Source organism: Muntiacus reevesi, chromosome 19 (genome assembly GCF_963930625.1).
Source record: "Muntiacus reevesi chromosome 19, mMunRee1.1, whole genome shotgun sequence".
Classification (NCBI taxonomy): Eukaryota; Metazoa; Chordata; class Mammalia; order Artiodactyla; family Cervidae; genus Muntiacus; species Muntiacus reevesi.
In genome coordinates, this window is record NC_089267.1 from 22,718,757 (window position 1) to 22,745,980 (window position 27,224).

Here is a 27,224-nt window from a genome sequence, read left to right on the forward strand (position 1 = left end):
AAAACCATAGCCTTGACTAGACTGACTTTTGTTGGCAAAGTAATGTTTCTGCTTTTTAATATGCTATCAATTTGGCCATAACTTTCCTTCCAAGGAGTAAGCGTCTTTTGATTTCTTGGCTGCAATCACCATCTGCAGTGATTTTAAGAGCCCCCAAAAATAAAGTCTGACACTGTTTCCACTGTGTCCCCATCTATTTCCCATGAAGTGATAGGACCAGACACCATGATCTTAGTGTTCTGAATGTTGAGCTTTAAGCCAACTTTTTCACTCTCCTCTTTCACTTTCATCAAGAGGCTTTTTAGTTCCTCTTCACTTTCTGCCATAAGGGTAGTGTCATCTGCATATATGAGGTTACTAATATTTCTCCCGGCAATCTTGATTCCAGCTTGTGCTTCTTCCAGCTCAGCACTTCTCATGATGTACTTACTCTTCATATAAGTTAAATAATCAGGGTGACAATATGCAGCTTTGACGTATTCCTTTTCCTATTTGGAACCAGTCTGTTGTTCCATGTCCAGGTCTAACTGTTGCTTCCTGACCTGCATATAGGTTTCTCAAGAGGCAGTTCGGGTGGTCTGGTATGCCCATCTCTTTCAGAATTTTCCACAGTTTACTGTGATCCACACAGTCAAAGGCTTTGGCATAGTCAATAAAGCAGAAATAGATGTTTTTCTGGAACTCTCTTGCTTTTTTGATGATCCAGTGGATGTTGGCAATTTGATCTCTGGTTCCTCTGCCTTTTATAAAACCAGCTTGAACATCTGGAAGTTCGCGGTTCACATATTGCTAAAGCCTGGCTTGGAGAATTTTGGTCATTACTAGCATGTGAGATGAGTGCAATATCAATGATCAGTTTAATACATTTATAACCTAGAAGCTTGAAATATTTTTCACAGTAGCATATCCTTTAGGGTCCTGTTTGAAAAACTGACACCACCATAAGTATTTTGAACAAAGGAACTTTAATACAGTGAATTGGCTGCAATATATTATGAAACTGGAGGACCCCAAAAAAGAAAGATGAGGATACCCTGAAATCAGTAACTGTGGACACTCACAAGCTCCCTTAAGGATGGAGCAGCAAAGTTTTCACTGATGTTTCCAGGAGCCTATTCATATCCTCCCATAGGTTGCTCAAGCACCTCTGTATGAACTGCTGCAGGAGGAAGCCAGGACTCATAAGCTCACTGAGCCTATAGGAACTATGGTGATTAGCAGTCGCCTACTATCACGGGCTTCCTTGGTGGCTCAGAGGCTTAAAGCGTCTGCCCGCAATGCGGGAGACCTGGGTTCGATCCCTGGGTTGGGAAGATCCCCTGGAGAAGGAAATGGCATGCACTCTAGTATTCTTGCCTGGAAAATTCCATGGATGGAGAAGCCTGGTGGGCCAACCTAGATAGCATATTAAAAAACAGAGACATTACTTTGCCAACAAAGGTCTATCTAGTCAAGGCAATGGTTTTTCCAGTGGTCATGTATGGATGTGAGAGTTGGTCTGTGAAGAAAGCTGAGTACTGAAGAATTGATGCTTTTGGACTGTTGGAGAAGACTCTTGAGAGTCCCTTGGACTGCAAGGAGACCCAACCAGTCCATCCTAAAGGAGATTGGTCCTGGGTGTTTATTGGAAGGACTGATGCTGAAGCTGAAACTCCAGTACTTTGGCCACCTCATGTGAAGGATTGACTCATTGGAAAAGACCCTGATGCTGGGAGGGATTGGGGGCAGGAGGAGAAGGGGATGACAGAGGATGGGATGGCTGGATGGCAAAATAGACTTGATGGACATGAGTTTGAGTAAATTCTGGGAGTTGGTGATGGACAGGGAGGCCTGGCGTGCTGCAATTCATGGGGTCACAAAGAGTCGGACACGACTGAGCGACTGAACTGAACTGACTGACCCCACCACTGCCAGAGCCAGGAACAAGAAAAGAACCACATTCTCCCTGCCTCTCCTATTTCATATAAGTTCCTTCCATTACTAGAACCACACAGGAAACCAGTGGTCAGTGGCTTCTGGGAAATAACTTTTCCAGCTCCCTTTGATAGAAAACAGAATATACAAGTGCCAGTGAGAGGCTGGGCATCAACATACAAGGAATTTGCTGCTTCTCTGAATAGATTGAGTTCCCCTTTTTGTCCCCTGATATCCATATCAGTCCATGAGATTCTGGGTAATATTACTTCATTCTTGTAAATGGAGAATGTAAACTAGATGAAGTCATTGAGGACACACCAACCCCTGGCTAAAGACTGTAAGATGTAACATTTGACCCAAGATGGTGCTATCATCTGAAATTTGAGGACATTCACAGAGAGTTTGGGGATAGGGAGCCTCCGCTTCTTCAGATGACGTCAAGTGCATGTGTGACACGTGACCTGCCTCATTCATGTTGATATCCTGAGGAAAACCATCCTGAAGGGGAAACTAATAGATAGAGGACAGAAGGGCTGACAGAACGGCAAAGGCGTCACCGAAGCACACAGAAAAGCTATCCTTTCTCCGAACTTCTCAATTTTCAGAGTTCTTCTATAGCCCTTATGTTATTTGTCAGTTTGAGTTAGTTGTTCATGTAGTATTTGCAACAAAAAAACAATCTAATACATGATTCAGTTCCTGGATCTAGCAAAAAATGGTTGCATACTTGAGCTATAAACTTTCATATTTCTGGCTTTCACACTTTCATAATCCTTCTAAACTGTCAGAAGTATAAGATAAGTGTGGGGAAAAAAACTGTCTTGCACAACTGATTCATCTTTCAACCTTCCACAGAGTGCACAGGAAAAAAGAAGATAATGATAAGGAGAAATTGCATGATCATTTAAGTCTGAATCAATGGATATATAATAAACTTTATGTCTATGAGAAGATATACCTTGTATTCAGATGGCCATGTAATAATTACTAAACAGAGAAAGAAGAAAAAGACTCATGAACTTAAACTACAAAGAATGTTTCAATAAATTTCTCAATGTTTTATTGGGCTATGTTTTTTTCTGATAGCAATGTAGTTAAGCTGTATTAATAAGAAGTATTAATAATAAGCATTAATAAGAAACTATTAAATGGGAAAAAATTTGGTATCATTTCAAAATTCCAAGTCTCTAAATCTTGGATCAATAATAAAATTAGTATTGTAACTTGAGACAATCTTAAAACAAGAATAACAAGAACATAATGTATTAGCACTTCTTGAACGTGGGCAAAACTAAACTCAGAGAAAATTTCATAGACTTAAAATGTCTTATTGCTAAAAATAAAGAATAAAACTAGGAATTTTTAAAAGGACACAAGAATAGAGAAATAAAATTGTAGGTATAAAACTCCAAGAAGGATCAATAATCCACAAGTTTTCTTTGATTTAGAAATAAATGCACAATATAACAGATAAATTTAGACAAATTTTATTAAGAAGAGATGTAAAGTACAAATAAGCATTATTATGTAGAATAAGAAAAAGAGCCACATGTAATGGGAGAAGTTAGCATCATTAGACAACAGTATACTAATAAATCTAAAACATCTAGTGACTTGAGTAACTTTGAACAAATCAATCTCTGTGTGCACAGAAATTTTTCCTACATTTTGAACTAACTGTGTCTTCTATGTAAAATCTTGCTATGGTCTGAATATTTGTGCATAGCCAAAATTCAGAATTAAATCCTAAATCCACAAAGGCAGTGATATTAGTAGGTGGGGACTTTAAGGTCTTGAGGGTAGAGCTCTCTTGAATGGGATTAGTGCTCTTGAAGAGACCTTACAGAGTTCCCTACAGCCAAACATCCTGGAGTGCAAAGTTAAGTGGGCCTAGGAAGCATCACGACTAACAAAGCTAGTGGAACTAATGGAATTCCAGCTGAGCTATTTCAAATCCTAAAACACAATGTTGTTAAAGTGCTGCACTCAATATGCCATCAAATTTGGAAAACTCAGCATTGGCCACAGGACTGGAAAAGGTCAGCTTTCATTTCAATTCCAAAGAAAGGCAATGCCAACGAATGTTCAAACTATCACACAATTGCACTCAGTTTACATGCTAGTGTTCAAACTTGTTTTAGAAAAGGCAGAGGAACTTGCCAACTGAATCATCAAAAAAGCAAGAGAATTCCAGAAAAATATCTATTTCTGCTTTATTGACTATGCCAAAGCCTTTGACTGTGTGGATCACAGCAAACTGTGGAAAATTCTGAAAGAGAGGGGAATACCAGACCACCTGAACTGCCTCTTGAGAAATCTGTATGCAGGTCAGGAAGCAACAGTTAGACCTGGACATGGAACAACAGACTGGTTCCAAATAGGAAAAGGAGTACATCAAGACCGTATATTTTGATCCTGTTTATTTAACTTAAATACAGAGTACATCATAAGAAATACTGGGCTGGAGGAAGCACAAGCTGGAATCAAGATTGTCGGGAGAAATGTCAATAACCTCAGATATGCAGATGACACTACCCTTATGGCAGAAAGCAAAGAGCAACAAAAAAGCTTCTTGATGAAGGTGAAAGAGGAAAGTGAAAAAGCTGACTTAAAACTCAGCATTCAAAAAGAAAACACAAAAACTCAGCATTCAAAAACCGAAGATCATGGCATCTAGTCCCATCACTTGATGGCAAATAGATGGGAAAGCAATGAAAATAGTGAAAGACTTAATTTTCTTGGGCTCCAAAATCAGTGCAGATGGTGACTGCAGCCATGAAATTAAAAGACGCTTGCTCCTTGGAAGAAAAGCTATGACCAACTTACACAGCATATTAAAAAAGCAGAGACATTACTTTGCTGACAAATGTCCACCTAGTCAAAGCTATTGTTTCTCCAGTGGTCATGTATGGATGTGAGAGTTGGACCATAAAGAAAGTTGAGTATCAGAGAATTGATGCTTTTGAACTGTGGTGCTGGAGAAGACTCTTGAGAGTCCCTTGAACTGCAAGGAGATCAGATCACTCAATCCTAAAGGAAATCAGTCCTGAATATTCATTGGAAGGACTGATGCTGAAGCTGAAGCTCCAATACTTTGGCCACCTGATGTGAAGAAAGTGACTCACTGGAAAAGGCCCTAATGCTGGGAAAGACAGAAGGCAGAAGGAGAAGTGGGTGACAGAGGAGGAGATGGTTGGATGCATTACTGACTCAACGGACATGAGTTTGAGCAAGCTTCTGGAGATGGTAAAGGACAGGGAAGCCTGGCGTGTTGCAGTCCATGGGGTTGCAAAAACTCAGACATGACTGAATGACTGAACATCAACAGAGCTCCTTAGCCCTTCCACCCGGGGGGCTACAAGGGAGAGGTTTGCAGCCTGTTAGAAGGCTCTCACCCAGCCATGCTGGCACCTTAATCCTGGACTTACAGCCTCCAGAACTGTGGGTGTAGGCTTCTGTTGTTTATAAGCTACCCAGTCTGCGGTATTTTGGTTAGCAGCCCAGATGCTTCTCAGTTGTGAAGTTGTGTCCTACTCTTTGTGACCCCATGGACTGCAGCATGCCAGGCTTCTCTGTTCTTCACTGTCTCCCAGGGATTGCTCAAATTCATGCCCATTGAGTTGCTGATGCTATCTAACCATCTCATTTTCTGCCATCCTCTTCTCCTTTTGCCTTCACTCTTTCCCAGCATCAGGGTCTTTTTCAATTAGTCAGCTCTTCACATCCAGTGTCCAAAGTATTAGAGCTTCTGCTTCAGCATCAGTCCTTCCAATGAATGTTCAGGGTTGAGTTCCCTTAGGATTGATTGGTTTGATCCCCTTGCAGCCCAAATGGACTAAGACAAATGTCTTTCCCTTGATCTTTGTTGGTTCTTTCTTGTCAATGATGTCTTAGCCTTAACTGTCACTTGCTCATAGAAGCTTTCTTCTGACTCTTCAAAATTCTTCAGCATCCCTCAGCCTGTCATTCCCTATCATATCACATCCCTAATTTCACCAAAATAATTTTGTTAACTTGATATTTAAAATTTTTTTTCTTAATTTATTATGCTTTTTCTTCTGAGAATGTAAGTCTTTTGAGATTAGGAAACTTGTAAACCTTTATTGCCCAAAGCTCATAGAAGAGAGGTACAGAGCTGGTATCAATAAAAGTCTTAAATAATTAAAATCACTTTTAGAAAAGTAAAAAATAATAAGAATCACAAAATATACATACAATAATTATGATTACTTTAAAAAATAGTTTCAAGGCATGACAGTGTTAATATTGAACCCTCTAAATCTTCAATAAATAGAAACTCTCTGTGTTATGTAAAATGTTTGATAGCACAGAAAATGATGACCATTTATTCAGTTACACATTTAAAAAAACCCAAAAAAATAAATTTCAAAATACTTAGAACTAGAAAAAAACTTAAGTCAAATATTTAGACATAGAATAGATGATAAAATATTAAAGTTTTATTAAAGTAGCAAAAGGAAATATTATTTATTTTATAAATATTGTTTGAATTAATAATGGTTTACTTTGAAATTAAAATTTCAAATCAAAATCTGAAAAGATGTTGTTGGAGATGGACAAGTTAGTCTTAAATTTACCCAAATATGTTGCTAGCTCAGCTGGTAAAGAATCTGCCTGCAATGCGGGAGACCTGGGTTTCTCTCCCTGGGTTGGGAAGATTCCCCTGGAGGAGGGCGTGGCAACCTACTCCAGTATTCTCCTTTGGAGGATCCCCATGGACAGAGGAGGCTGGCGGGCTGCAGTCCATGGGATCGCAAAGAGTGAGGTATGACTGAGCAACTAAGCATGCATGCAGGCAGTAAATAATAGACAGTGGCTAGTAAACAAGTATACAGTGTGTGATGAAGCAAGAAAAAGATCTTACGAAAGTCTGTGTTTTCAGCAACCAATTTGGGGGGGAAATTGCGTGCTTGAAGAAAAAAATATCTTCTCTCCACCCCCTTGTACTGTAAAGCCAAGATTACAAACTGCCACCGTTTTACCGTAATTGGGCCACAAATGTATATGTTTATTGCATTGTATTTTAAAAATCAGAAAATTTTACATCAAAATGTAAAAGTTAGAAAAAAGAAACAAAACCGCTTAGGAAGAAAAAGTAAATTGGAAGGTGGAGCAAGGCTGGACCCACATTTCCAGATGGCATAATTGGCAGGAAGAGAGGAGAAGCGGCCCTCCTGGTGCTCAGCAATTTGGCACAACTCTTCCTGCCGCCTGGGCTATGCCAGCTTGCCTCACGTGTTTATATGAGTGACTCCAGTCCTGTAGCCATTTGAGATGAAAAGCGCCAGATGGATCAGGAGTTAGATGTGAAAGATGAAACCATGAAATAAATTAGAAGAAAACACAGGTGGATATTTAACTGGTTCTCGAGAGCTGAACTAACTCTTCGATTATTCTTGTTGATGAATGGTAGGCTCCAAGGGTTAGGGGGTGAGTGAGGATTAAGTACTTCCTCACATCTCTCTATCAGATTCTAGAGAAAGCAATCCTCCCATCAAATTCTTCCCCACAAGCAGCCATTTATCCAGCAGTTTTTATGAGAAAGTTGGCGAAACATCTCATTAGGATTAATGCTGTGCTGTGCTTAGTCGCTCAGTCGTGTCTGACTCTTTGCGACCCCATGGACTGCAGCCTGCCAGGCTCCTCTGTCCATGAGGATTCTCCAGGCGGAATGCTCGAGTGGGTTGCCATGTCCTCCTCCAGGGCATTAAGATATATAGGGCTCCCTAAATTCTTACATACATGCTTCCCAGGTGGCTCAGTGATAAAGAATCTACCTGCCAATGCAGGAGACATGGATTCGATCCCTCGGTCTAGAAGATCCCCTGGAGGAGGAAATAGCAACCTACTCCATTCCTGCCTAGAGAATCCCATGGACTGACGAGCCTGACTGGCTACAGAGTCAGATATGACTCAGCAACTGAACAAGCAAACTTTTATATCCTATTTAAATAAGAGTAGGAAGTGTCCCTGAAATTTTTTATCCAATGTGCATGTCTCACATGCCATTAATTTCACCAATAAGATGAGTTCACCAATAAGAATTCATCTCACCAATAAATATCTTTTCCCACAATTTGTATATTGATTAGCCAAAGTTCTAGCAGTATTAGAGACAAACTCACTGAAGCATTCTTTGGAGTGAGGCCTTTCTGACTGAGTGTTAGTTAATCACCATTTGGATGGGAAATTCTAATTAGAACAAATAGCTACACATAAGGAGTAGCTTAAGCCAAGGAGCGTATACCTTGTAGCACCCTGTCTATGCTCAGGTTCTTCAAAGTGAAGTATAAACACCATCACCGAAAAAGTGGTGCAGAAAAAGCTTTTTCTGCTTTTTTGCAGAAAAAGTCCTTTCTAAGTATAAAAGAAATGGAAGAAATTGCAAGAGGAAAGGACAATATTTGATGCTACAAAAATGACAAGTTCTGTACATCAAAAATACCTTAAATTAAAAGGTGAATGAAAAACTGCTGGGATTATTAGGAGCAGTTATTTCTTAAGTGAAATACACATTTACATGTTACACACACGTGTGTGTTTCTAGTTTCCTAGAAACTAGTTTCTTTGTCTTTTTATATGAATCACATTGTGCAAGAAATGGTAACATGAATTTTCACTAAATGCTTGCTTCGGACTCAGCAGTTTCCTTCACGCCAGCATTCTCATCTGGCTTCTATGCTGTGTTGCTGCTGCTGATTCTCTTGAATGTTAACTCTGCTGGCCACAAACCATCTATTGGTCACTGTTGAGGAAACCCCTTCCTGATCTTAAGCAAAGAAAAAACTCCTGCAGTCCAAATGACTGCAGTTTTTGTTTTGTTGGAGAGAGCAGTTTGGGGGGATGTGTTTATTTTATGTTTTCTGGTTTTTTTGGTTTTTTTTTTTGCCATGCACCAGTTATCACCGACCTGATGGACATGAGTTTGAGCAAGACTCGGAAGTTGGTGATGGACAGGGAAGCCTGGTGTGCTGCAGTCCATGGGGTCGCAAAGAGTTGGACATGACTGCAACTGAACTGAGTTATTACTCAGAGGTGCCTTCCATGACACAGAGGAATTCTATAACCACTATCACAGATATAGAAAGCTCCAGAAAGTAGCTTATCTTTCTTCATTGTTGCTGTTGCACCTCACACACAGCACACAGAGTTTCCAAGAAGCCACCCATGGCAGAAGTAGTTCTAGGATAGCATCTTGGTGTCATCATGATGCCTTCAACTCCAGAGAGTGAAGAAAGACCCTTCTTCTCCCAGATAGAGGCTCATCTCATTTCCTACTCTAGTATTAACCACTTCCTAGAATGACTGATCTTTGAAAAATCCTTTCTCTTACTAAAAAATATCACGGTCGCGCACCAAGGTTCCATTTGCATCACAACGCTGTTCTATATTGGTACAATTCCCAAAACCTGTGTTATTCAGTCATGCACTGGACATCTGTTGTTTAAGGCTGCCAAAAATCCACTTCCCCTTCTTTTGAAATGGTGCCCTGAACTTAACATTGGGAAAACTACTCCTTCACTATTAGTTGCAATTTCCCCTGGCCAAGGGATGGACACGTGACCCAAACTATACCAACCAGATCCTTTCTCTCCTTGGAATTTGAAGCTCACATGGAATGTGGGAAAAGGTGGAAAAAGCAGTTGGAGTAGATCAACTCCACCTGGCTGTGACTTTTCATTCCTTTTCATTTTTGCCAAAGAAACTTTGGCTTCTGACTTTTCCAGGATTGACTCTGAAGTTGTGTAAAGATGTCCCATGTTCCTCAGCCCTCCAATATATTCCTCTATGGTTTCTTCTTGCACCTGAAATTCTAAATAATACGAGTTCTACTTATGATTATATTTTTATGCAAAAGTGCTTTCTCTCTAAACTTCCTGTTGTGTGTGTGTGTGAGTGTGTGTGTGTGTTTGTGTTAGTCTCCCATTCATGTCTGACACTTTGCGATGCCGTGGACTGTAGCCCGACAGGCAACTCTGTTCATAGAATTCTCCAGACAAGAATACTGGAGTGGGTTGCCATTCCCTTCTCTAGGGGATCTTCTGGACCCAGTGATCGAACCCAGATCTCCTGCATTGCAGGGGGATTCTTTACTGTCTGAGCCACCAGAGAAGCCCAACTTCCTGTTACTCAGCTGCATCTACCAGGATGGAATTCTACATTGATCTTCCCAACTCCATTCACCCATCTGGTCTACTTTTCTCTTGAGATGTCGGATCTATCCCAGCATGAGGCCAAGATCAGATCATGCCTGGAATGTGGTTTTTAAGGTAAAATAACTCTCAGGACTCATTTTCAAGTAACAATACTTTCATTTTTGCTTTTTTATTGCTTCAAATCAAAAGCACTCTTTGAGTCCCTGACTGAAAGAGAAGAAAAGAATGGAAATAATGACCAGAGATGTGGAAGGTCTTTCCCCTGTCCTTGCCACCCAGCAGGAAAGAATAGGTCAGTGCAAGTGAAATCAGAACTGAGGTTTATGAGTTCTGGCTGAAAAATTGAGTTTATCTTTGAGCAAGACAATCCCTTGTTTTGTATTGGACTTCTTAAAAATGTCTCTTTATAAGTATTTCTTTAATCTCTTTGGTGGTGGTGGTCTAAATTTAAAGTGAAAGTGTTAGTAGCTCAGTCGTGTCTGATTCTTTGCTATCCCATGGGCTGTAGCCCGCCAGGCTCCTCTGTCCATGGGATTCTCCAGGCAAGAATACTGGAGTGGGTTTCCATTTCCTTCTCCAGGGCATCTTCTTAACCCAGGGGTTAAATCTGGGTCTCCTGCATTGGAGGCAGATTCTTTACCACCTGAGTCCCCAGGGAAGCCCCGAGGGTGATCTAATGGCTAAGTCATATCTGACTCTTTGAGACCCCAATGACTGTAGACCACCAGGCTCCTCTGCCCATAGGATTTCCCAGGCAAGAATACTGGAGTGGGTTGCCATTTTGTACTCCAGGGGATCTTCCTGACCCAGAGATTGAACCCATGTCTCTTGCATCACAGGTGGTCTCCTGCATTGCAGACAGATTCTTCACCGTTGAGCTGCCAGGGAACCCCTATTTGCTTTAATCACAATTACAAAGTAAAAATCTATCTGTGAGATGACAGAAAAAACTTAAGTGTGCTTGTGGGTCTGCCTTGGGTTCCTGGCACAAAGTTCCTAAAATTCTTGTAACTTCCTAAGTGATAATGGAACTAGGAGTATCCTTTTTTTCTAATATTTGGTATTTGACCTTATTCCTAACTCAGAGTTCCTAAATCCCTTGGAATCTCCTGGGTGATAACAGTGTCTTTCACTCTAATGAGGTGACTCCTGACGGGCTCCTCAATGTGTTAGTGATGATCATGTCTACATGATGAAGTCTTCATAAAAATCCCCCCAAAATACTAGGTTCAGGGATCTTCGGGATTCTAAACAACGTGGAGGTGCTGGGAAATTGGTGTGCTTGAGAGAGCTTGGATGCCCCACACTACTTCCCACATACCTTTCCTTTTGTATCTCTTCCATCTGGCTGTTCTGTATTCTTTGTCATATTCTTTTAAAATAAACTGGTAAATAGTAATTAAGCTCTTTCCCTGAATTCTGTTAACAGCTATAGAAAATGAATTGAAACTGAGGAGGTGGTTACAGGAACTCTGATTTACAGCTGATAAGTCAGAAGTGCAGGTAACAGCCTGGACTCTGGACATGCTGTTAGCTTCTGAGGATGCAGGCAGCTTTGTGAGATTGAGCCCTTACCTTGTGGCATAAAATGCTCTTAGTAGATAGTGTCAGAATTTAATTCAATTGTAGGACACACAGATGGTGTCACAGAATTGCTCGGTGTTTGGAAAACCCCCACACATCTGGTGTCACAAGTATTGTGAATCTCATACATACTTCCCAATATTCAATGCAGCTCTATTTACAGTAGCCAGGACGTGAAAGCAACTAAATGTCCATCCACAGAGGAATTGTTTGTTACAGAGAAGAACTGATTCTGATTCCATGCTGGAACCATTTCTTTGATTTGCTTTTTGTTGCTATTGTTATAATCATACTTAATGGACTGCCTCAAAGGACCCTGCCCTCTGCCTGACTGTTAAAGTGCCTTTGTTCAGCTCTTAGAGAGATAATCTGACCCTGCCCACCTGTGAATAGAAGGGATTACCACACTGTTTCTAAAGGCTGGCCCTTCCCAAAGATGTTTTCTAAGACTGCAGACCCTTTTTACTTTACCCCCTCACTGCCTTTTCCTCTCTAATCTGCCTTTTAACTTTAATGCCTCATTGCTTCTCAGATCTCTAGTTCTCTGAAAGGACCTGCATCCAGATCCAGACAAGATGATCACTTTGAGACATTAGTCTGCCGTTTTCTTGGTCAGCCAGCTTTCCAAATAATGTATTCTTTGCCTCAACGCCTCCGTCTCTTGGATTCATTGGCCTGTCCTGTGGTGAGCAGAGCAAGCTTGGACTTGGTAAAAGGATGGATAAAGAAGATGTGGTGCAGATATACAATGGGATGTTACTTGGCCATAAAAAGAATGAAATAATGCCATTTACAGCAACGTGGATGGATCTAGAGATTGTTGTACTGAGGGAAATAGACAAGAAATATACTGAGCGAAAAGACAAAGACAAGTATATGGTATCACTTATATGTGGAATCTAAAAAATAATGGTACAAATGAACTTGTTTACAAAACAGAAATGGAGTCACTGATGTAAAAAACAAATTTATGGTTTCAGGGGAGGGATAAATTGGGAGACTGGGATTGTCACAGACACACTACTATATATAAAATAGATAACAACATGTGTAACATAGGGGACCCAACTCAGTACTCTGTAATGACCTATATGGGAAAAGAACTTAAAGAAGGGTTGATTTATGTATGTGCATAACTGATTCACTTTCCTGTAGAGCAGAAACTACAGACCATTGTAAATCAACTATACTCTAATAAAAATTTAAAAATGTGAAATACTGTGAGTCTGATAGTAATATGAGAGTAAAGGAGAAACACAGGAATAGTATAGATTTTCTTTACATTATCTGTTATTCTTAGAAAAACCAGGTTCATATTTAATATATTGCATGTTTTACTCCTCCATATGATTTTTAGGATTATTTCTAAATTTCATTAAAAACCTGTTGGGATTGTTTTGGATCATACTGGATCAACAGATGAATATATTATAGAGTTACCCAGTAAAATCCAAGATGTTCAGTTAAATTTGAAGTTCAGATAATCAAACTATATGTATATATTTGTATAACTGTTGTATGTACGTAATTTTGTACTATAAGTACAGCCCATATAGGGCTTCCATGTTGACTCAGATGATAAAGATTCTACCTACAATGCAGGACACCCAGGTTTGATACCTGGGCCAGGAAAATCCCTTGGAGAAGGGAATGGCTACCCACTCCAGTATTCTTGCCTGGAGAATTCCATGGACAGAGGAGCCTGGCAGGCTACAGTCCATCAGGTCACAAAGAGTATAATACTTGGACATATTTATACAAAAGAGCCTTTTTATTATTCATTTAAAATTGAAGTTTAACTATTTTCTATTCTAACTTGATAACTCTGGCAATGTAATCTGGGAAGAAATGACATCTTTAAAATACTGTCATCATTTTCACAAATACTATATTCTTTCCACCTATTTAGTGTTTGTATCACTAAATCATTGTCTCATTTTGTTATTCCTAGGTGACTTAAAATTTTTCAAGTTATTTTAAATGAAAAAATTTGTTACTGCCCAGAAATTCTATTAATTTTTGTTTAGTGATCTCATATTTAGCAGTCTTGTTGAACTTTATTAATACATTTGTCTATAAACTATCCTGAATTTTTGTATTTACAATAACATCACTTAAAAAGAATGAGCTTAAATAAAGGAGTAAATAACTTCTTTCTAATCCATATCATTTTTATTGTGTTTTAAATATATATATATATATATATATTTAAATTTGGCTATACTGGATCTTAATTGTGGCACACAGGATCTTTAGTTGCAGCATGTGAACTCTTAGTTGCAGTTTGTGAACTCTTAGTTCAGCATATGTGATCTAGTTCCCTGACCGGATATTGAACCCAAGCCCCCTGCATTGGAAGCTCTAAGTTTTAGCCACTGGACCACAATGTAAGTCCCTAATCCATATCATTTTTGTTTTTTCTTTAACTGCACAGTCAGGATCTCCAGTACAATGCTGGGAAGAAGAAGTGGCAGTAGCAGGTATCTTTGTCTTGTTTCAATTAAAAAAGAAATCATGTCTATAATTTTATCAAATTTTTATGTTTATTGAAGGTCTTTAATAAATAATTCCTATCAGGCTAAAATTTTTCTATTTCTAGTTTGCTAAGAGTTAATCATTATTACACTGAATGGGTATTTAAACATCAAAAATACTTTCTGTATCGATAGAGATCATCATATGGTAGTTTTTCTCTTTAATTTCTCAAATGTGGTAAATATAGTAACAGATTTCCAGATATTCTCAACTTAGTCAAGGCATACACAGAAACAAACACACATAAACACTGGTGGATTCCATTCGTTAATAGTTTGTTTAGAGGGTTTTTATCCCATGTGACGTCAGCTTATAATTTTTCTTTCTTTATAGTATTTGTATCTGACTTTGGAGTGAGGGCTTTCTTGGCTTTATAAAATGAAGTCATTAGAGAGGGGTTTCTGTTTTTACTGTCCTTTAAAATAGTTTGTATAATTTTAGATTGATCTTTTCCTTGAAACAAAATTGTCAAACTTCAGCCTGCTTTGTGTACAGACTCATCGGCTCTCATGTAGGATTGCTAATTTAGTGGGTGTGAAGTGGAACTTGAGAATTTGTGGGTCTAACAAGTTCTCAGGTTGATGCTCATGCTCATGTTGTAAGGGCTCAACTTCAAAAACTACTGCTTTAAGTATTTGGTAAAATTTATTTATAAAATCTGATAGGCCAAGTTGTTTAGTTTTGTTTTCTCAAGTATTGAGTGTATTTGATTATTCATTATAGATCTAATTTTAGTCTAGTTTTCTTTTGGGTCTATTTGGAAAGTTATAGCTCTCTAAGAAATTGCCCACAATTTCACTTATGTCGATAGAATTATTCAGGATATTCTCTTATAATGTTTTAAGTCTTGGAGCATTGTGCTCTAGTTTTCAATTCTAATAATATCTGTTTGTGACTTCTCTCTGGTGGTGTGCTGGAGCTGGTTTGTGCCAGCTGCCCAGAGCTACTTATATGTTCTCTTCCTAATGTGTATAGTGACATCATGTCGGTAGATTAAAATCAGCAAAAGTGCAAATATTTACACTATAGAAATAAAAAACCTTAGAGTCTACAACTTAGAGTCTACCTCTACCCCAGAGAAAGCTGATTAACCAGCATAACTCCCTCTCTCTCTGCCCACTCCTTTTCTCCCCCTTTCCCTCTCATCTTCTCTCTTTTCCATCAAACTTAGTATATATTTTTCTGTTTTTTAGTTTTGTCAGAAAATAACTTTTGATTATTTAATTCTCTGGTTTGTATCTTTGTTTCTTAGAGTAATAGATATTTGATCTTAGTTTTAATTCTCCTTATCTATTTTTAGGATTTATCTTATTTTTTTTAAGTTCTTAGATAGATGATTGACTCATTCATTTTTAGTTTTTCTTGTCTTGTAACATAATATTTTCCTCTGAAAATTGTTTAGATTGAATTCCACAAGTTTTGCTTTAGTTGTCATTCATGACCTAATATTTGATAATAAACACTGTCCATTATGATTTCTTCTTTCACTCACAACTTATCTAGACTCCTGCTCGTTCAAATGCCCAGATATTTGTCACTATGATTTTGATTTGTTTATTTTTTAGGCTATATATTATTTGTTTTTCATTTTGTAGCAGGGTAGTTATGGAACACAGTGTATGTTATTCATTTTGGGGCATTTATTGAGACTACTTTGTTGCCTGGAACCTAGTCAGCATTTGAAAATGTCTCATTTGAGCTTAAAAAGAATGTGCATCCACCAGTACACTAATTTAGTACTTTCACTAAGTTATTAATTTTGTTGCTCACATCTTTTAAAAAATGTTTTAACATTAACCATCAGTAGTAGTAGTGTTAAGTCGTTCAGTATTCTCTGACCCTTTGTGGTCCCTTGGACTGTAGCCCGCCAGGCTCCTCTGTCCATGCGATTCTCCAGCAAGATTACTGGAGTAGGTTGCCATGCCCTTCTCCAGGGGATCTTCCCCACCCAAGAATTCAACCTGGGTCTCCTGTATTGAAGGCAGATTCTTTATTGTCCGAGCTACCAGTGAAGCCCTAACCATCAGTAACTATGCATAGCTGTCAGTTTCTTGGAGACAGGCGTTAAAATTTTCCATTGTGCAGATACTTTGTCATACTTCAATTTTCCTGTCTGCTTATGAATCCTAGCCCCTACTGATATATTTGATTGAATACTCCATGGGCTGAGACCTAGCGTCACCTTTATTCTCTACTATTGCTTTATTTCTATTTTTATGGCTCCTGGAGTTATCCTGTCTTCTTTTCAAGCTGAAAGTTGTACTAAGCCATTTAAAAAATATTTCATTCAGAATTTTCTTTATTGTCAGAGGGAAACCATCTACTAGCTAGGTTTGCTGTGTTTGTTCCTACTCTTCTTTTGCTTTCCAATTCTGCCTTGAATTTCCTTTAACTAAGATAAAAATTCCAACGTTTATCTTTATTAATTCCTTTCACCTGTGTCTCCCTTATTTTCACTTACTGCATTCTTTTTTTTAATCTCTTGGATTGGACTCCTTATTTTCTTGTCATTATTTGTACTAATTTTGTAAAAGCACTCAAGAATTTTGATTTCTCCATGAAGAATTTTTTAAGGAGAGGTATATGCCTTGAATATCATTTTCTTAGTTTTCATTTGTAGCACTGCTCTTTGTCCCTCTGTATTAAGTTTTTTTAATTTAACTAGGTTTTGCTTGTGCAAAATTACTCAATCAAAAATTTTTTCCTATTACAAGGGTGCTTAAAAAAGCTATGTAATGTCTGCAGAATTTAGTCAATATAAAGCTATTATATAACTCTTTCTAATGAGATTATTCAGTCATACTTTATATTTATGATTTTTAATCTAGTTGACCATTCACGATTGAGAATGACGTGGTGCATTTAATCTATACCTTTTGTGCTTACAAAATTTTTTCTTTAACAATTTTGTGTTATATTTCTAATGGTATTTAAGTATGTGGTATTTATTCAAATGGAAGTTAAATAAATTAGTTTAAAAAGTGATATGTAAAGATGCAATGATATATAAAGTCATATGACTTTACTTTTTATCACTACATATCAATTTTCCTTGGAGAAGGAAATGGCAGCCCACTTCAGTATTCTTGTCTGGAGAACCCCATGGACAGAGGAACTTGGCAGGCTACAATCCATGGGGTAACAAGAGTCAGACACAATTTAGTGACTAAACCACCACCACCACCATCAGTTCTCCCATTTAAAATTTTTGACTTGAATTGTAATTTGTTTTTTGAGGATTCCACAAATAAATAAAAATTTAATTCTCTTATTTTCAACATTTTCATTTATATATATGGTTTATTTATGATGATATACATTTATATAAATCAATTTTGAAGACAAAGAAACCATATATACATCTTAGATCTGTGAGTCACTCACTGTGTATCTCTATTTCCTCAACCGTAAAATGAAGATAGGTGCAGAATCTACTTTAGAAGTTTAAAGACTATATTACATGTAAAGTGCTTAGCCACTGTATTATATATAACCCTATATTACCTAGAATCTACCTGTGTAGATTAACACTTGAAAAATAGTGAACATTCAATAATTGTCAGATTAAAAAGTGAGAAAAATATTCCTAAAACAAATATTGACAACTTAAAACAGCAACCTAAGTATATATCCCAGCTTAATATCGCTGGGCTTTTAAAAATTGCAAGTGAAAGTGAAAATTGCTCAGTTGTGAGTCTGACTTTTTGTGACCCCATAGTACATAGTATTCTCCAGGCCAGAATACTGGAGTGGGTAACCTTTCCCTTCTCCAGGGGATCTTCCCAACTCAGGGATCGAACCCAAGTCTCCCACATTGCAGGCAGATTCTTTACCAGGTGAGTCACTAGGGAAGCCCTTTAAAAATTAGGCAGAATATAATCCTATTAACAATAACTTTTGTTTTGTGGTATAATTTAAAAGGGACTTCTCTGGAGGCTTGGATGGTAAAGAATTCTCCTGCAATGCAGGAGACCCAGGCTTGATCCCTGGGTTGGGAAGATCCCTTGGAGAAGGGAATGGCTACCCACTCTAGTATTCTTGCTTGGAGAATTTCGTGGACAGAGGAGCCTGACAAACTACAGATAGTTTATGAGATAGTTCAAATTTTTAAAGTTTGGATTTAATTATGCAAGCATTAGAAAGGTATCTTACAGTTTTGAGCAGGATACTATGGTGAAGATAGGGGTAGAGAACAATCCATTTGGCCCTGTTGAACAAGAGATCTGAGTTTATTTTAATCTAGAGATGTATGATGAACCTGCAAGGCAAAATTGAGAAAAAAGTAGGAAACACTGCCAAGAAATATCACATATATCTATTTAAAAAAAAAAAGAACCTTTTATTGGAGTATAGTTGATTTACAATGTTGTTAGTTTCAGATGTACAGCAGATTTAACCTGTTAAACATATACATATATCCACTCTTTTTTAGCTTCTTATCCCATGTAGGCTATTGCACATTGCTGAGAAGAGTTCCTTGTGCTACTCAGCAGGCCATTATTAGTTATCTATCTTACATATAGTAGTGTGTATATATCAATCCCAGCCTTCTAAATTATCCTTACTTCCTGTTACTCCCGGTAACCATAAGTTTATTTCCTACATCTGTAATTCTGTGTCTGTTTTGTATTTGTAGCCTTTTTTTTTTTTTTTTTACAATACCATGTGTAAGTGATATCATATGATATTTGTCTTTCTCTATCTGACTTACTTCACTCGGTATGACAATCTCTATATCCATTCATGTTGCTGCAGATGGCATTATTTTGTCCTTTCTATGGCTGAGGAAATTTTCCATTGTTTATACATACCACATCTTCTTTATCCATTCCTCCGTGTTGATGGACATAGAAGAGTGAATAACTGTTGATGGACGTTTAGGTTGCTTCTATGTCTTGGTTATTGTAAATAATGTTGCAAATTGGGGTGCATCTTTTCAAATTATGGGTTTCTTTGGATATATGCTGAGAAGTGAGATTGCTGGATCATATGGTAGCTCTATCTTTAGTTTTTAAAGGAACCTCCATACTTTTCTCCCTAGTGATTGTACCAGTTTACATTTCTACCAACAGTGTAGGAGGGTTCCCTTTTCTTCAAACCCTCTCCAGCACTATTTGTAGATATTATGATGATGACCATTCTGACCTGTGTGAGGTGATACATCACTGTAGTTTTGATTTGCATTTCTCCAGTGATTAGTGATGTTGAGCATCTTTTCATGTGTTTTTTGTCCATCTGTATGTCTTCTTTGGAGAAATGTTTATTTAGATCTTCCAATTTTTTGATTGATTTTTTTTTTATATTGAGCTGCATGAGCTGTTCGCATGTTTAGGAGCTTAATCCCTTGTCGGTTGCCTCGTTTATAAATGAAATATCACATAAATCTTGATGAAAATCAAGTTTCCACAGTTTCAAAGTAAATCTTTAAAATTTGTACTTCATACATCTATAGATTCTCAGAACTTAAAAGGGAAAATTAGCTTTTATTTATATTTTAAAAATTTTGTGAGCATGTAATTTTTTAAAAATACAATTTAAAATGTTTAACTAGAACTTTCTCTTCCAGTCACAATGAACTAAAAGAGACCAGATTGCCTTCATGACCAGAAACCCACACCCCTTGCCTTAAACAACCAGAAAAAGAGACACATGAGACATATAAGGTTTTGGACATTGGACAGCAAATAGCACAGTACTATGACTCCTGAAAGAGGGGAAATAAACAGTGTAAGACTTATGTTTTTACCAGTTTATTCTCACAGATACTTTTCATGCTGCAATACAGTTAGAGGAAACTGAATAACCCATGTCTTACCAAATTGAAGAGAAAAAAAAGCAAGAGTTTGGGAGCCTGAATTGACTAGAATTTGCTGCTAAAATTTCTGAAGAGATAAAAAGCTGCACAAAAAGAGTTCCAGAGATTTTTCAGAGGGATCTCTTGAGTTTTTAGCTGAGAAGCAACCTACAGATAAATAAGAAAAACTATCTGAGGATCATAGAAAACTGTCATGAAGAAGTAAACAGAATAATTCCTAGAGATCACTCATGGATGGGAATTGTTCATGTTCTTACCAACAAATGTGTAAATATCATACAATACAAAGTTCATGAGATGACATTCTCTGAAGAGCATCACGTTAGTGGGACTACTTTAGCTCTAGACTGAAGGCTACTTTGGACATTGTTCTGATGACCTCCTATTTAGCCTGTTGATGCAGGAGGGTGACTTCACCTTAAATAGTAGGAAGTGGCCAAACACATGACACTCAACAATGGACAGAGGAGATTGGCAGAGGTTTATTGGCCACATAAACTCACATCTTGGGAGTGGACATGTGTGCACGCTATGTCGCTTCAGTTGTATCTGACTCTTTGCAATGCTATGGATGTGTAGCCCACCAGGCTCCTCTGTCTATGGGTTTCTCTAGGCAAGAATACTGGAATGGGTTGCCCTCCTCAAGGGGATCTTCCTAACCCAGGGATTGAACCCAAGTCTCCTTATGCCATATAAGGAAGAGGGGGGTGAATGTGGGGGCAAAGTAATCCCAAAGGGCCAGGGGAAGCAGTTTCCAGGCTGTGGAGAGGGAGGAAATTGTTAAATTGAAAGACGTCAATCACCAAAACTCACTCAAGCAGGAACAGATAATTTGAATGCTCCTACATCTGTTAAAGAGATAACAGTTATATAACTTATAATTATCTAGCTTATATAATTATATAACAATTATATAACTTCCCACAAAGATAGTAAAGCTACCACTAAAGTGATACCAAAACCAAACAAAGTTGTGCCAAGAAACAAAAGAAAACAAGAAAACAATGGATCAACATGCCTCATAAGCATCTATAAAAAACTCCAAACAAAATTTTAGCAAATTGAGCCCCTAAATATATTAAATGGATAATATATCATCATGAAATGGGTTTTATCCTAGGAATAGAAAGCTGGTTTTACAGGAAATAAATCAGTGTATTCACTAAATTACAAGTTAAAAAAGAAAAATCATATCGAAAACATCTCAAAGAATGGAAAGAATGCTTGACAAAATTGCATCTATTCCTGGTAAAAATACCAACAAAGAAATAACAGAAGAATATTCCCACAACCTGAAAAAGGAAATCTGTAAAAAGAAAAAAAAAAAAACAAAACCTACAGCTGATGTAATACTTAATGGTAAAAGAACAAATGTTTTTCCTCTAAAGGCAGGAACAAGACATAAATGTTGGCTCTTCCTAAATTCATCATTGGGAGGAAGGGCTACATCTGACAGAGTTGCATATCTGAAGTGAAATTTCCCTTGTTTATATCTGTGAGAATACATGCAAGTGCCTAACTGATTATTGCTCAGTGATAGAATGAATAGGGAGGTCACATATAGGAGGATTCCCTCCCAGAAGCCAAAAGAATACAATCTTCCCATGCTTTTTAAGAAGTTTTGGTTAACCTGACAATTTTTAACAAATGATGATTTTATTTTGGGTCCCAAATTCTGCCTGCACTGATTCAATTTGAATTCAGTTCAATTCAAATTCTACATAGTATTAGCCCAAAGTCTTTTTGTTTTGCTTAAGAGGAGATGATTTTTTTTTTAGGGAGGTTACACTGAAATAAAATAAAATAAAATAAAACACTGGTCTGGAAACAAAAGCTCTGATAGTGATCTTGGTTCTGCCATTCAGGCAATTACCTTATCCTTTCTTAGCCTCAATTTCTCATCCAATAAATAAGTAAAAGGCTAGACTCAAAAGATCCTCTAACTCTCTTCCAGCATAGAGTTTTTTTTTTTCTAAAAAAAAAAAAAAAGTATTTAACAGTATCTTTCATGCTTTAACAGGCAACAAAATCACCCAGTGAATTTGTTAAAACATAGATTCCTGATTTCTGCATTTAGAGTTTCTGACTGAGTGGATCTGTGGTGAAGCCAGATACTTTGCATTTCTGACAAATTCTGAGGTCAAGATGCTATTGTGGTCTTCAGGCTATACTTGGAGTAACACTGGTCTAAACTCTAGAAATTATAGTTGCAATTCTTTTTCAAGACACTAGATGATATATTTTTGGATTAAAACTAGTCAGAAATACTCCAGTAAGGACAGTGTTTTGAACAGTTCATCATAAAAATATTTCTGTTGCTATAAAAAGCCAGCATTTACTGTTTTATATTATTATCTGGTTTTGGTTGGTTAATGAAGTACATGCTTAGTTTATGTGTATGCTTTAGCAAATTTAACCCCTTTTATTGAATAACTTTTATGTACAAAGATTCTTGACTTGTATTTTGGGCTGTATTTTGAGCATAGGTTAACATCTTTAATCTTTCATGAACTCATTAGTAAGTGGGGGAGACAGGCAAAAACAAACAGCTTTATGTAAAGCATCAAATAAAAATGTTAAGATAGTTCTTTAAAAAACACAATATACCCCCTTTAAAAACAGAGGAGGATGAAGGAGAGATTAATTCTAACTGGAGTGTACAGAGACAAGGTAACAAATAATATGTTACAACCTGGTGACCAGATCCTGGTCATAGAGAAAGTAGAAAATGCTAGTGTAAGGGAACCTATAAAATAGATACAGGGAGGCCTATTTTATTTTTTAATATTTAGTTACTTGGCTGTTTCAGGTCTTAGTTGTGGCACATGGGACCTGTGTTACATCACACAGGATCTTTCATTGCAGAGCAGGGGCTCGGTAGTTGCTTTATCGCATGTCCCCCAACCAGGGACTGAACCTTCATCTCCTGCATTGCAAGGCAGATTTTTAACCACTGGACCACCAGAGAAGTCCCTATAGGGACCTATTTTAAATTCTCTTCTATGTTAGAAGGCTCACTTTTTGGGGTCTTTCTTTTGTAGTGCTACACACATTTTTCAAGTGCATTCCTTTTAAATATACTGGGGGTGATCTAGAAATAATCCATCAAGCAGTCGTTATGATCTTAAAAAGTCACTTTTAAATCTATTGCTTCTCATTAACAGTAATATCTTCTATACTCTCATGTTAATGAAGAATGGATAAGCAAATAGATAATCAGTGAAATCAGATACTAGTCAAATCAAATTTGCAATAGAGATGTAGTAGGTCTCTTTGACAGCCCCCCAGGGTCAGATGATGCAAAACTCATTGATATATTTTATCCTGGTGATCAGCAGTCTGTGACATTCGGAACCAAGTCCAGAGTCGGAATGGGTGGCATGGAAGCCAAGGTGAAAGCGGCTCTCTGGGCTTTTCAAGGTGGTACTTCTGTGGTCATTGCCAATGGGCCCCACCCCAAGGTGTCTGGGCACGTCATCACAGACATTGTGGAGGGAAAGAAAGTTGGCACTTTCTTTTCTGAAGTAAAACCTGCAAGCCCTACTGTGGAGGAGCAGGGAGAAATGGCTCGATCAGGAGGAAGGATGTTAGCCACTTTGGAACCTGAGCAGAGAGCAGAGATTATCCATCACCTGGCCGATCTGTTGACAGACCAGCGAGATGAGATCCTGTTAGCCAACAAAAAAGACTTGGAGGAGGCCGAAGGGAGACTTGCAGCTCCTCTGCTGAAATGTTTGAGCCTTCCACGTCTAAATTGAACAGCCTGGCCATCGTTCTGCTGCAGATTGCGGCCTCCTCCCAGGACAGTGTGGGGCGAGTTTGCGCCAGATGCAAATTGCCAAAGACTTGGAGCTAGAACAAGTCACTGTCCCAATTGGAGTCTTGCTGGTCATCTTTGAGTCTCGCCCTGACTGTCTACCCCAGGTGGCAGCCTTGGCTATAGCAAGTGGTAATGGCTTGTTACTCAAAGGAGGGAAGGAGGCCTCACACAGCAACCGAATCCTTCACCTCCTGACCCAGGAGGCCCTCTCAATCCATGGAGTCAAGGAGGCTGTACAGCTGGTGAATACCAGAGAAGAAGTAGAAGATCTTTGCTGTTTAGACAAAATGATAGATCTGCTCATTCCACGAGGCTCTTCCCAGCTGCTCAGAGACATCCAGAAAGCTGCTAAGGGCATCCCAGTGATGGGGCACAGTGAAGGCATCTGCCACATGTAAGTGGATTCAGAGGCCAGTGTCGACAAGGTCACCAGGCTAGTTAGAGACTCCAAATGTGAATATCCAGCTGCCTGTAATGCTTTAGAGACCCTGTTAATCCACCGAGACCTGCTGAGGATTGTTTGACCAGATCATTGACATGCTGAGAGTGGAACAGGTGAAGATTCACGCAGGCCCCAAGTTCGCCTCTTACCTGGCCTTCAGCCCCTCTGAAGTGAAGCCCCTCCGAACTGAGTACGGGGACCTGGAGCTGTGCATTGAAGTGGTGGACAGTGTGCAGGATGCCATCGACCACATCCGCAAGTATGGCAGCTCACACACGGATGTCATCGTCACCGAGAATGAGAAGACAGCTGAGTTCTTTCTCCAGCATGTGGACAGTGCCTGTGTGGTCTGGAATGCCAGCACTCGCTTCTCTGATGGCTACCGCTTCGGACCTGGAGCTGAAGTGGGAATAAGTACATCTCGAATCCACGCCCGGGGGCCAGTGGGACTAGAAGGACTCCTGACCACTAAGTGGCTGCTGCGAGGGCAGGACCACGTGCTCTCGGACTTCTCAGAGCACGGAAGTTTAAAGCATCTTCATGAGAACCTCCCTATTCCTCAGCGAAACACCAACTGAGCACTTTCAGAGGAGAGCCGGGCGTGTCTGAGGGGTCTTCACAGTGAAGCTCATCTCAAGCATCTCGGGCTGAGCCCCGTCTTGTCTCCCACCTCCAGGTAGGACCTGTCTGTTGGAAAGTGCACCTCCATGCTTCTGGGCTATGTGGCAACATCAATCTGGGCTAAGGACTCGTGTTCCAGCGCCGCCGCCCCCCCCCCCCCCTTCTCTTTTTTTCTTTTCTCTAAGTTAGAACATAATTGCTCTAGATAGGGATTTGCATGATTGCTACAGAGAGAGACATTGCTTCACATAGTGCAATTCCTTTTGATGATGAAAACAGAAAGGTGCGGTTTTCCCACATAAAAGGCAATGGAAAGATCACAGTCACTTTTTACCTTTTATCACCTCAATGAGGTAGAGTCTCCTTTGGCATTTGGTTGTTACAAGAGCCAGTCATACCTGACAAGTCTCTCCACATTTCATTTCTTTCACACTCTTGGTCTTCAGAAATGAGAGATTTAGAATTTGGAGAGGGGCAGTTCTTATTAGCATTCTCATCAGAAATAGTCACAGAGATGGACTAAATCATTTGCACTGGGCGGGTTGGTCTTCTGTATTTATCTGTGGAGTGAATATAAAAAGCTTTCTAACTGCTTGGCATCCTCTCCAGATCCAGAACTCAGCCCTACTTGTGACATGGCTGGAACCAAAGCTGTGGATGGGAGGTGCAAGTTTGAGGATGAAGTACCTACCGCCATTGTGCTTGAAATTTTTATATGAGTTATTTTGTCGTCTTTTCTCTCCAAAACAAAAAATTAGAGAATTATTTTAATACTTTGGATTCTTCCCCCCTTTTTGAGAAATAAAGTTCTTACAAAAAAAAAATTTACAATAGAATGAACAATATTTCTAAAAATAAATTTTGGTGAAAACTTCAATGTAATGTGTGTTTTCTGATTTAAGGAGAGTACATACTCATATGAGTTATACATATAAACTATCTATATAATATTCATGTAATTATATGAGTTGAACTATAAAATAAGTAAAATATTAGAAATTAAAGTTCCAGAGGCAAAGAGGTTTAACTGGATCCAAGGGCTACACCTGTAGGTTTTATTCTTTTATTCTAGTTCCCTACTTGCATTGTGATATTGAGTTGTTATGATATTCATAATGATCGGTACAATATGTTGAATGACTATTATGTGCTATCCACATAACGTGCATTTTCTTGAATAATCCCAACAATCCTAGAAAATAAATATTACTAACTTTATATTAAATATAAAATAGAAAAGTTACCTTTCAAATGGCATGGTAGATTTATACTTGACTCCAGAGTGAGTACTTTGCCCACACCATTTACTTTGTTTCGAATTATTCTATTTTCACCTTGGAAGAAGAAAATCTTGCTGATTTAATTACTAATTGGTCAGTACTATCAGCTTCCCTGGTGGCTCAGTGGTAAAGACTCCACCTGCCAATGCAGGACACAAGAGAGATGCAGGTTTGATCCCTGAGTCATGAAGATCCCCTGAGTAGGAAATGGCAGCCCACTCCAGAATTATTGCCTAGAAAATTCCTTCGACAGAGGAGCCTGGCAGTTTACAACTACAGTTCATGGGGTTGCAAAGAGTTGGACATGACTGAGCAGCAGTACTGTTATCAGGCATGTATCCACTTTGCGTGTGACTTAAAAAAAAAAGTCTTTATTTGTTTGGCTGCACCAGGTCTTAGCTGAGGCATGCAGGATCTAGTTCCCAAGCCAGGGACCGAACTCCAGCCTCTGCATTGGGGGCAAGGAGTCTCAGCCCCAAACCACTGGACAAACCACCAAGGAAGTCCTTATTTGTGTCTTCTGATTAACAAATCAAACAGGGACAGGGGGAATAAGATGATGGAGGAATCGGTGGAGGTGGAGTACATGTCTGTCCTTGGATACCTCAGGACCAAATCAAGCAGAAGAGTTATCTTGATGGTGCTATATGTGTGTGCGTGCATGCATGCTAAGTCTCTTCGGTTGTGTCTGACTCTTTGCAACCCCATGGACTGTAGCCAGTCAGGCTCCTCTGTCTGCGGGGTTCTCTAAGCAAGAATACTGGGGTGGTAGCCATGCCCTTCTCCAGGGGATCTTCCTGACTCGGGGATCGAAACTGGGTCTCCTGCATTGCAGGCAAATTCTTTACTGTCTGAGTCACCAGGGAAGCCCCACTGGTTCCCTTCAAATCACACCAACAAAGCCAGTCCTGCACTATATAAAGGTCTCTGCCTGAATTCCAGTTCCCGGTCTCCTTTAGTAGCCCATCATCACATTCTGCCAAGTTCTGCTTGTTTATATGTATGTATGCCCCTTCCTGTCTTGGTTTGTATA

General features: G+C 38.8%; 1 pseudogene; it reads left to right on the forward strand.

Moving 5' to 3' along the window:
• Nucleotides 1-12,395: 12,395 nt before the first annotated feature.
• On the forward strand, nt 12,396-25,735 carry LOC136150695 (delta-1-pyrroline-5-carboxylate synthase pseudogene; annotated as a pseudogene).
• The last annotated feature ends 1,489 nt before the right edge of the window (nt 25,736-27,224 follow it).